General features: G+C 41.6%; 1 non-coding gene across 1 annotated transcript; it reads left to right on the top strand.

The window, feature by feature from the left end:
- Positions 1-7,954: 7,954 nt before the first annotated feature.
- Positions 7,955-8,057, top strand: LOC129399551 (U6 spliceosomal RNA). Its single transcript, XR_008627171.1, has one exon. It is a non-coding gene; the product is annotated as a U6 spliceosomal RNA (small nuclear RNA).
- The last annotated feature ends 2,431 nt before the right edge of the window (positions 8,058-10,488 follow it).

Raw genomic sequence — 10,488 nt, 5'->3', positions numbered from 1 at the left:
CCTGGCCATTTAGACATCCCAGAGGAGCCCAAAATTCTTCAAGGCCTGAAACAGAGTTCTTAGTGAAAGAGCAGGCTGTCATAGGGAGAACTAATTTAGACCATGCAAAAGGCTTAGCATTGCCTGTGACATCCAGACGGTCTCAGCCTCAAAAAAAGATCGCACTTGAAAATTCACTCTGAAGTCAGCAGTATACATATTCCAGAAAGACAGAAAGCAGGATATTGTTTAAGAATATTTAGGTTGCAAAGAATAAATACATAAATGAATAAATGAATATGACAAAGTCTCTGTTATAGAGCGCTCACTGGGGGAATCCTGTGAGAGCTGTACTCCTACCACTGCGTCCAATTTTCAAGAACAAATTCCTTAACTTGCACATGCCTGTTCAAGTGACAGACTGTCTAGCTCTGGTTCCCTAATGCCATTTCTTAGTTGTGACCATCAGCAAGTTGCTTCATCTGTTGGTGCTGTTTCCTCTTTTGCAGAATGTAAAACAGGACCCCAAACAGTGCTCACTACCTACTAATTTGAATCAAATTAAATGAGTCATTGGTTATCATCATGAACATCCTAATCATCATATTCTAATACAAGGTAAAAGGTAAACACTTTCAATTAGTGGCAATTTAGTATTGTCTTTTTTCCTCCCTGGTTTTATATACAATCAGCAGATCTTATGTCTGAATTTTCTTATGCATATCCATCATCTCTCATCACTCCTCACTACAACCATGCAGGTGCCTTTACACCTTTAGGAGCTCTGATTCAAGCTTTCATGTTTTTGGTTTACTCTGTAAACTGCATCAACTATTTTTGAAAACAGAACTGTTTGAGTTGTTTTCTTCTTATTCTATGATTCTTCGAGTTTACTTTCCTTAGCTTGACATGTGTGAGGTGTGTTTTAGAGAACCCTATGTTTTTGGGAAGCTGCACTCAATCCTCTGTGTCAGGAAGGTGGATTTCAACTTTTCTATGCTATTCATTTTGGTTGCATTCCCCTAAAGGAGTCCTGTGCAACTGTTAAAAATGTATGAACTAGTTCAGTAAACAAAGGCATGGAAAGTTAAGGGAAAAGAATATCGTATACACATATGGCAGGTTATTATTGTTGGTGATTGGCATGGGCAAGAGTTGTAATTTTGACTGGTAAGATGTGGGATACTACAAAAAAAAAGGTTTCTTTGAAAGAAACACAAGAAAGAGATAGCCCCACTCTTGTCTCTGGACTCTGTCAGATCTGGATATGACGCTCAGAGCTGGAGCTGCTGAAAGTGTCTTAGGTTTGTGAAGTGACCTTAGGAGAGCCAAGACAAGATATGGAGGCAACAAGGCTAGAGCTGCTATCGAAGAGTGATGGCTACCCTCTGTTTGGACTACTCTCTTGTACCAGGGACTTTCCTTAGCCTTCAGGGGCTTGATGAGGCTTTCTGTCACTCTAACCAGTGCATCTCTGTCACTGCCCTTCTGCTGTATCAGCATGAGGTTCTTTCTTTGGGCAGAGCATTCTTGGACCCGTAGTTCTTCCAGAGCCACACCACTGATGCTCAGTGTTGGGGATTCTTTTCAGACTGCTGGTGCTCTGGAATTCTTTGAATATATATTTTTTTGCAAAATTTCTGTGCTCTCGTTGGGACTTTAATGCAGATTAAGAAAGGCTATATCGTGCTCAGCTTAAAGATAACTCGGTTTGGGAGTCCCATTATGCCCTTTTCTTCCTTCAGGTCTCTATCTTTCAAGGCCGGTTTTCACCACCTCTGAGAAGTTTTTTCTTCTTTTTTCCAGAAAGAATTGAACTTCACTTTTTCTAGATTTTTTTTCTCCCTTAACACACTTAAATTTTTGGAGGTATGTCATTGTTTATTTGAACAAACTGTAGTAAATTCTTCTTGTATGCACATCTCACTGAGTCCCTATGACAACCAATTCGGCAGGTGTTATCATTGACATTTTGCCATTGAGGAAATTGAAGAAAGATTAAGTGGCTTTCCCCAAAGAACACATCCAATAAATGGCTGAGGTGGTATTTGAGGTCAGGCTTTTTAGAGTCCAGGGCTTCCCCCTGACCCACAGTGTTGTGAATCATGCAAACAGTTGTGCACATACAGACATGTGAGAAGTGCCCCCAACTCAATCTCTGTCTTTGACACATCGGAAACATGTGGAACCAGAATGTGGCATTCAGAAAACTTATCAGGGATCACTTTGGTATCACCAGTGGAAGGGAAGGAAAGGGGAATGAAGAGTGGGTATGGGTAAATGTTGATCTGTGCTGAATCACAGTGGAAACCTTAGCTGATCCTGCAGAGGATCCAGGTATGGACTATGTCTCTTTGGGGAGAAGAAGCAGCCCCTCACCATGGTGAGCATTATTAGATATGGGTTGTCCTGGAAGGAAGTATGGTGTCCTCAAGGGGATTTATTTGAATCCAGCCCTTTCTTGAAGAAGACAGCTGAGGAAATTTGGTGACAGCACCCTCAGCCATTGGAAGGACAAACTTTCATTCCACAAGCATCTGCTGACACCTCACAGTCTCTAGCGCTCCATCATGTGTGGAATCTTCTCTACAACACAGTGCTCTGCAAAGGCCTTTGCTCTGGTAGTCCTCAGTTTCTGCTCATCTCTCTCAGAGGGAGATTTTTTACTAGGTTCAATGAGCAGTTCCGAGGAATGGAGAATGGAAACTCAAATAATCAAAACCTTGCTTGTTTGTGGCCCATGTGACTTGGGACTTGGATGTCCCTAGCCTTTATACCTTCTTGCTTTGAGGGTTCTTGTGAAGACTGGATGAACTTCAGGTTTTCGAGTCTCAGGGATTGAAGTAGGGCCTCACTCTCTTACCATCTCTCACAGTGCTGCCTCAGAGCAGCTCCATGTCGGTGACTGTGGACGTGGTGCTTTGCAAAGAGTCTTACTCTTCATTAAAAAGGAACGTCAAAGCTGCCAGTTGCCTTGAACTTCTCAGGCAGTGTCTGCTGTGGACCTACCACACACCAGACAGGTGGGTTCTAGTATCTGATGAGAGTATTGCCGGGACAGGAGTCGAGGTCAGAGGTGTGGAATGAGCTCATTTGTCTCTAAAATTGTTTCTGCAGGGAGAAAGAGAGAGAGAGAGAGAGAGAGAGAGAGAGAGAGAGAGAGAGAGACAGAGAGAGAGAGAGAGAGAGAGACAGAGAGACAGAGAGACAGAGAGACAGAGAGAGACAGAGAGAGACAGAGAGAGAGAGAATGATAATGCCCAAAGAAAATATTTAATATTTCAGCTTCAAATTTCTTCCATCCAGAACACAGCTGGTGGTTAAAACAGTTAATGAGGTGAGGCTAGCATTCACATTTTAAGGGCTAAAAACACTGCCCATTCTTTTTAAAACAGTGGGGTCAAGCGGCCTTTGCTGAGGTCAGAGAGATAATTTATAAAAGTGAAAGTGTTAAAGAGATCCCTTCTTGTTACTGGGACATTCAAGGACTGTGATACAAGAATTTAAGAAGAGCCAGGTCAGTGTGGATGTATGTTGGAGGTAAGGAAGCTGAAATGGGAAAAGCATGTCCATCTCAAGTGACTGGCCTCAGTTGTCCCAAAATACCCATCCACAGTGTGGCACAGTGGGGCTGTAGATCCACTGTGGGATAAGTGTAGAAGACAGGCAGCATGGTCCTCTACCTCTGGAAATATATTCAAGAAAAATGAACTGATTTTCTACTCGGTGCCAGTTATCAGTGTTAGCTAAGACTCAACTGTCCTCTGTTCTCTATCAATACCTAAATGAAAGAATAAACAGACAAGCTCATTTGTTTGAAGAGGTTTAAATTACATTTTCATTATAGAGAATTTCAAACATACGCAGAGGCAGAGAAAATAATAGAGCAAACCTATGTCCATGTATCCCATTTTTAATAGTTATTAGCATAATGCTGAAAGGTGTTACCTAGCTATGACTGTAAAATGTCCTACAAGCATATGCTGACTTCATTTTATTTCATCTCTGGTCTAGTATATCTCAAAATGAAAATCATTCTAAATTATTTTATATTTTTTATAGGGTCATACATGATGGTATTTGGTGGGGAGGGTAGCATATGATTCCAACGATCAAACTCAGAGCCTTGAATACTTCAGCTATCCTCCTATTCCCAAGAATGACTTTTGAAAAAACATGATTACTGTAGCCATAATTAACCATAATTTAAACAGGTGTTAAATTCCTGCTAGTATTCCATTTTTCTTGGTTATATTATGTAAACATATGTATTTTTTAGTAGGTTTTTTTTTTGAAGTTGGAAATTTTGCCTTTATTTATTTATTATTATTATTTTTTAAATTTATTTTATTGAATCACCGAGTGGAAAGTTACAAAGTTCTCAGGCTTATATCTCAGTTATACAATGCTCAAACACCCATCCCTTCACCAGTGCCCATATTCCACCACCAATAAAAACAAAAACAAACAAACAAACAAAAAAAACCCAGTATACATCCCACCCCTCACCCCCCAAACTCCCCCCCTTGTGCGTGACTGATAATTTCACTTCCTTTTCTCTTTACCTTGATTACATTCCAGATTTCAACACACAACTCACTATTGTTGTTGGAGTTTCAAAACAGACTCACTATTTTTGTTGGAATTTATCCCCCAAGAATACAGCTCTATTAACAAGGAAATATTTGATAATAAGTTTTCCACTGATGAGAATGAAGAGATAAAATGTTGCGTGGCCGCGGTAGCGGCTGCGCGGTTTACAATTTCTGTATTATAGTAATTAAGTCCGCAGAGATTTAAGTTGGAAAATGAATCATTTCCCTTCCTGGAACAGCATGTAGCAAAAGCTTAGTTCACAGTCTCCATACATGGCTGCAAGCACTTGCTGGAACCCCAAATCTTAGTGGTTTTTTTTAGAGTGTTGGTCAGATTAGACAGCTGTCTCTACAGCAGAGAATGTATGTGTGGGTGCTTATGGCAGGATCCATCATGGTGGGCTCGCTGAATTTCCCTCCAGTGGAGTTTATAGTGCTTATGAGCACTGGCTCTGGAATTACTGCCATGTAAATCAGAAGAAGGGAACTTTTCCAAACCTATGTTCCTCATCTGGATAACTCACATGGATATAGTTAATATTAAATAAGATAATTCATGTGGTACTTAGCACATTGGCTGGTCTGCAGCATGTGCTCAATAAATTCTGCATGCAATTGTAATAAAAATAACAAAAACAAAGATGACATTTAATTTAGATCTTTAAACATATAGCCTTGTACAGGAAAGAGGAGATTATGCATATTTCCAGGTAGAGAAAATAAATTGCTAAAGATAAGAAGTAGAGATCTGGAAATGGTGAGAAGGTCCAGATGTTAGAGGCATGAGAGCTGAGAGTTAGTCATGGCCAGATTCTTTCTAGAGCTACAGACTTGGGGTTAAATCCTATAGACATAGTGGTGTGGCTGTCAGGGATTTGGGGGAAAGCCATGTCATTGGAATCCCTCCAGCATCAGTGTTGAAAGGCAGGCCCTGAAGGAGGGGAAACCGGGTACAAAATCACAGCCAAGCCCCTGCTAGGAGGCAGTGATGCCCTGAGCCACCCAGGGATGGAAAAACAGCTGAGGATTCATGGCAGGATTTAGTGAAAGATTAAATGTTGGCTGGCAAGGAGAGGGGGAATTTAAGAATCACTCTAAAATTTCTGTCTCATCTACCAGCGAGAAGGGCTGCCACTGACTGAGATTACAAACACAGACATCTGAGCCTGTTTCCGTGAAGGGGAGAACAAACGCTGCTGGGAAGGTTTGGAGCAACAACTGCCGGTAGCAAACCCAGGTAAGACTCCTTTTCCTTCCATGTGTCCAAATGCCCGAGGGATGTCTTTGAAAGAAATTAAGAAGGAGTGAAGCTGGAGCTGGCTGCCTGCTCCAGACTTTTCTAGGAATCTGACATCTCCTGGCCCCGAGAGGATTCCCAGAGGGATATCGTGACGGCCTTTTCAAAGGCCAAATCATAAATGCAGTGTTGATGGTGAGTGAATAAAATTGGATCTGATTTATTTAAAAATTAATTGGGTGCTACTAGACATTGTGATTTTGACAAAGGGCCTTACAATCCACCTTGCCAGAATTCTTAAACGTCCACACTCTTTGAGGATCTGATGACACTGATCATACAGCCATAATTTTATCTCATTTTTCCCCTTCTCGTTCTCAGCTCAGTCCCAAATAATCAAACAGGAGGCAAGATACTTTGCTTGGGATAAGTACTGATTTGATAAAGCAACTCTCCAAATAAATAATGTTTCTTTTAGGAAATGAGGAGTTCTTTGCCACTGAAAGCTGATTGGTCACTTAAGAAAAAACAAAAAGGGGGTTGATAGCTTGAGTTGTGGTGGTGGAAGGATGAATTAGAAATGAATCTATCTTGGGGCTGGAGTGATAGCACAGCGGGTAGGGCATTTGCCTTGCACGTGGCCGATCCGGGTTCGATTCCCAGCATCCCATATGGTCCCCTGAGCACCGCCAGGAGTAATTCCTGTGTGCAGAGCCAGGAATAACCCCTGTGCATTGCCAGGTGTGACCCAAAAAGCAAGGGAAAAAAAAAGGAATGAATCCATCTAAAACCAAACAGTCATTTCCCTCTTTCTTGATTTATGTATGTTTATTTTGTTCAGTTGTTGCTTATATATCAGAATTGATTTAGGGGTTGATTGACAAAATGAGTTCAAATTCCTTGACATGCTTCTAATTGAATGGAGAGATTTACAGTCCTTCTTAGTTATCTGGGGGGGACTGTTACTGCGCAGCCATTATAGAATTAAGGCATTTATATGACTTCTGAGACCAGGCAGCATAAATGTAAATCACATGAAACATTTGGCCTAAATGGTCTCTCTTAAAAATATTCTGCCATGCTGTGAGAGAGCTTAAAGTCACAAAAATAGGATCATGTAGATGTGCTGATAAATACTTCTTGCTGAGCTTGAGTTCTGAGTCTGACCAGTTTGGCTGCTAGTAAAGAGATGTCCAGATAAGTCTCCAGCTCTTCATGCCATCACCCCAGCCAATAGCCTTCAAGCAGAGATCCCATGTGTCAAGGACTGGCGTTCTGTCAAAAGGCCCTGACCCATAGAAACAGAGAGTAAAATAAAATGATAGTTTTTCTAAGTGATTATTTTTATTTTAACATTTTTAATATTGAGATGTTTTGGTTTGCAATACGATTAATAATTGTTTCCCATGCACATAATTCCAATACCACACCCATCACCAGTGTACTCACCTCCCTCCCCCAAGGACCCGACCACCTCTCCCCATCAAACTTCTATCCCCCATCCCAATTGTGTAGATAAGTTCTCTCGCTATATTGCTTTTGGACTTTGGTTGATAACTTACTGTGTATCTTAAGGTCCCACATCTGACAGAGAACATTCTCTATCCTTTTCCTTTGGATTGACTTCACTCAGCATGATATCCTCTATTTCTATTCACGTTGCTGAAAATTGCGTGATTTTGCTCTTTCTTAGAGCTGTGTAGTATTTTATTGTGCATGTATGCCACAACTTCCTCTTGCAATCATCTGCAGTGGGGCACTTGGTTCCTTTTCAGGTGATCAATTGTATTGAAATCAAAATTAGAACAAACTGTCACCCACTCTGAGTCATGGGACAGAAGTGACAGTTCAGTGGGGGAACTTGTGACGCAAGATTTTCCTCCCTAATAAGAAAGAGTAGATTGAAAAAAAAAATCCCCCTTCTTTCCACTTTTTATAATGTTGAGAGAACTGGATGTTTGAAAGAAATAAAACCATAGAAGACAGTAGATGCAAACCCCTGAGACAGAGTGTCGGGAAGCCTTTCACAGGTCTGCGTGGTAGCTGGGAGCTTCCTTTGGGATTTCTTGTTAGGTATGAGATTTAGTATCCTTGTGTTGAAGCCACTTGTATTTAGATTTTACAATGTTTACTGGCTGAGCTAATGATCTTTAACAATCTTCCTAATTTATGGAACGATACAGAGAAGGTTAGCATGGCCCCTGCACAAGGATGACGCACAAATTCGTGAAGCGTTCCATATTTTTTTTAAAAAACCACAGTCTTCCTAATTTAGAAAGCTTGCATTTCTTTTCATTCTATGCTTTAGTTCCAAAATGCTTCTATCTCAGTTACATTATAATCATAATTCTTCTAGGCTTGCCCTTTGTGTATATTCATCCCCTGTAACAAGTAATCTGTGTTTATCATGGTGTCTCACCATCCCATTGCTGTGGGTGCACATTTTTTTCCTCTCTCCTATGGATGGCACCTGAACAACAGTGATTCATCCAATGTGATGTGTTTCTTCATTTATTGCAATTTTTTTTACTGTTTCCATTATAGAGAAAATTTAAAAGGTGGTGAAGGCCACATTGCTTAGTCCACAGAAGTGTTGTTCAAACTCAGACACGTGGCACCAGCACCCATGCTCCTAACCGATGCCTTAATGCCTAAGGAGACATTGCATTGATCTCAGAGAATTGAACAGATGCAGCAAGAACTAGTCATTGACAGCTTTGGCAAATACAATAAAGTAAAATACAAGACATGAGGAGTGTCTGACATTCTCACTGACCTCACCTGGGAAAGATTTAAATGGTTTCCCTGCGGAAGTGGCACTTCTGCTATTACAGAAATGATGAGTTGAAAATGATCAGGTGTCTGGAGAGGAATGCTGTGAGCAAAATCTCTTGTATGGGGGAGGGTGCTCATGATTCTGAGGGCAGCTGTATGGCTTCCCCACAATCTGATAACAGGGCTTTATTATGAAGGCTTTTATAAGTTCAAATGACAAAAGGCAAAGATGCAATTACATTAATTTATACAGAAAAGGTTTGAGTATTCCCAATCCCTCTTCCCCAATAACCTGCTAAGTCATGTGAAATAAACCAACACATAAAATAACAGCTTCTACTGAACAAACACTATTTCACTTTTTATCTTTTCTGATAAAAGCAAAAATCATTTTCAGATTTCTCATGGTTAGTGAATGCAACAAATGTCAGTCTTAAGTAAATCCAAAGTGGTGAATTTTCAATTAGTGGGGGGGACACCTATGCTTAGCGAAAACAAAGCAAATATACCAGATGAGATCAGAGGGGCCAAGAAATCTGGGTCACTTCTGAGGTTTTGGGCTTTCTTCTAGAAACCTGGGGGACTGGTAATGAATTGGCAGGAAGCAATGATATGCATGGCTGTAGAACTGACTGGGCAGGGTTGGGGAGCAAGAAGTGTCTTAGCTATTCTGTGGGTCCCAGAAAGCATTTGCTAATAAATGTGAAAATGCGTAACTTAGGTTTGACATTAGCTATAGCTATTTAAAATTTTTTTCTCTGTTTTATAGAGGGCCAAACCTGGTGGTGCTCAGGGATTACTCATGGATTTGTGCTCAGGGATCACGGGGTGGCCACTTGTGGTGCCAAGAATGGAAACACGTTTCTCAGTGTGCAAAGAAAGTGTCTTACCTCCTGCACTATCTCTGCAGCCCAGGTACAGGTGTTAGTATGAAAGTCTTGATGATGGCCCATGGTGAGAGATGAGGGAGAAAATTGTATACGGGATGATTTTCATGACTTTTATTCTCATAGCCGCCTACTGAAAGAATTAGATATGGCACCAGCAGTCTTATGCTATGGTCATACTCTTTGAGTAGAACACTTTAGCGAGATCAGTGTGAAATGTGCATGTTGGTTCTTCAGACCAATGGCAGGTGACAATCGGGGCACTAATTAGTCCTCTCTGTGCTTTGTGGCAGCCCTTTCTCGGAACCATTTCTGAGTTCAAGAGTGACCCCTGCTCTCCCTGGTACTCATGCACAGAGAACAGAGACATCCTGGGCAGTGGTTTGGTCACTAATTGAGATTGCACTTCTCCTAGTTGACAGACTCTTCTACCACTCCTGAAGGCATCACAGTTTTGGGATACATTGGTACACACCCCACTTTGGTGTCTCCTGCTTCTGGCTGCAGCTTGTGTTTTATGCTTCCCCATGGCTGACACTTCTTTGACTGTTCCCAGAGCCTGTGGCCATCAACCCGGGCTTCCTTCCTCCCCACAGCACCCCACCCCTCTGCAGTTCCTGACTCAATGGTGCTTGCAACTATTTGTCTGAAATCATTGTTTTCAGGGGAGCAAATAGTGTCTCCTGGTATGTGGGAGAAGTTTGAGGTCTCTTCAGTGCCACTGGAAAGAAGGCAGTGGGGAAAACCCGCCATTGCTGTTCTCAGAGTCAGCTCTGAAAGGGTCAACTCCATGGGTCAGAGTCTTGGAAGAACGCACCCACCAAACTCCAGACCTTTGGGGACTGCTCGAGTCTGCCTGTTCATGTGTCCTTCCTCCTCTTTTCTGTCTGTACAATGAGAATCCCTGACTTAGCTCAGCGCATTCCCGTGAAGCTCAGAACGGTGGAGTGGCCTTGCTCAAACACATCAGCTTTTTCTTGAGGCTCTGCCAAGTAGCTCTGAGATACTAAAAGCT

Source organism: Sorex araneus, chromosome 11 (genome assembly GCF_027595985.1).
Source record: "Sorex araneus isolate mSorAra2 chromosome 11, mSorAra2.pri, whole genome shotgun sequence".
NCBI classification, from domain to species: domain Eukaryota; kingdom Metazoa; phylum Chordata; class Mammalia; order Eulipotyphla; family Soricidae; genus Sorex; species Sorex araneus.
This window is presented reverse-complemented; position numbering and strand designations above follow the sequence as displayed.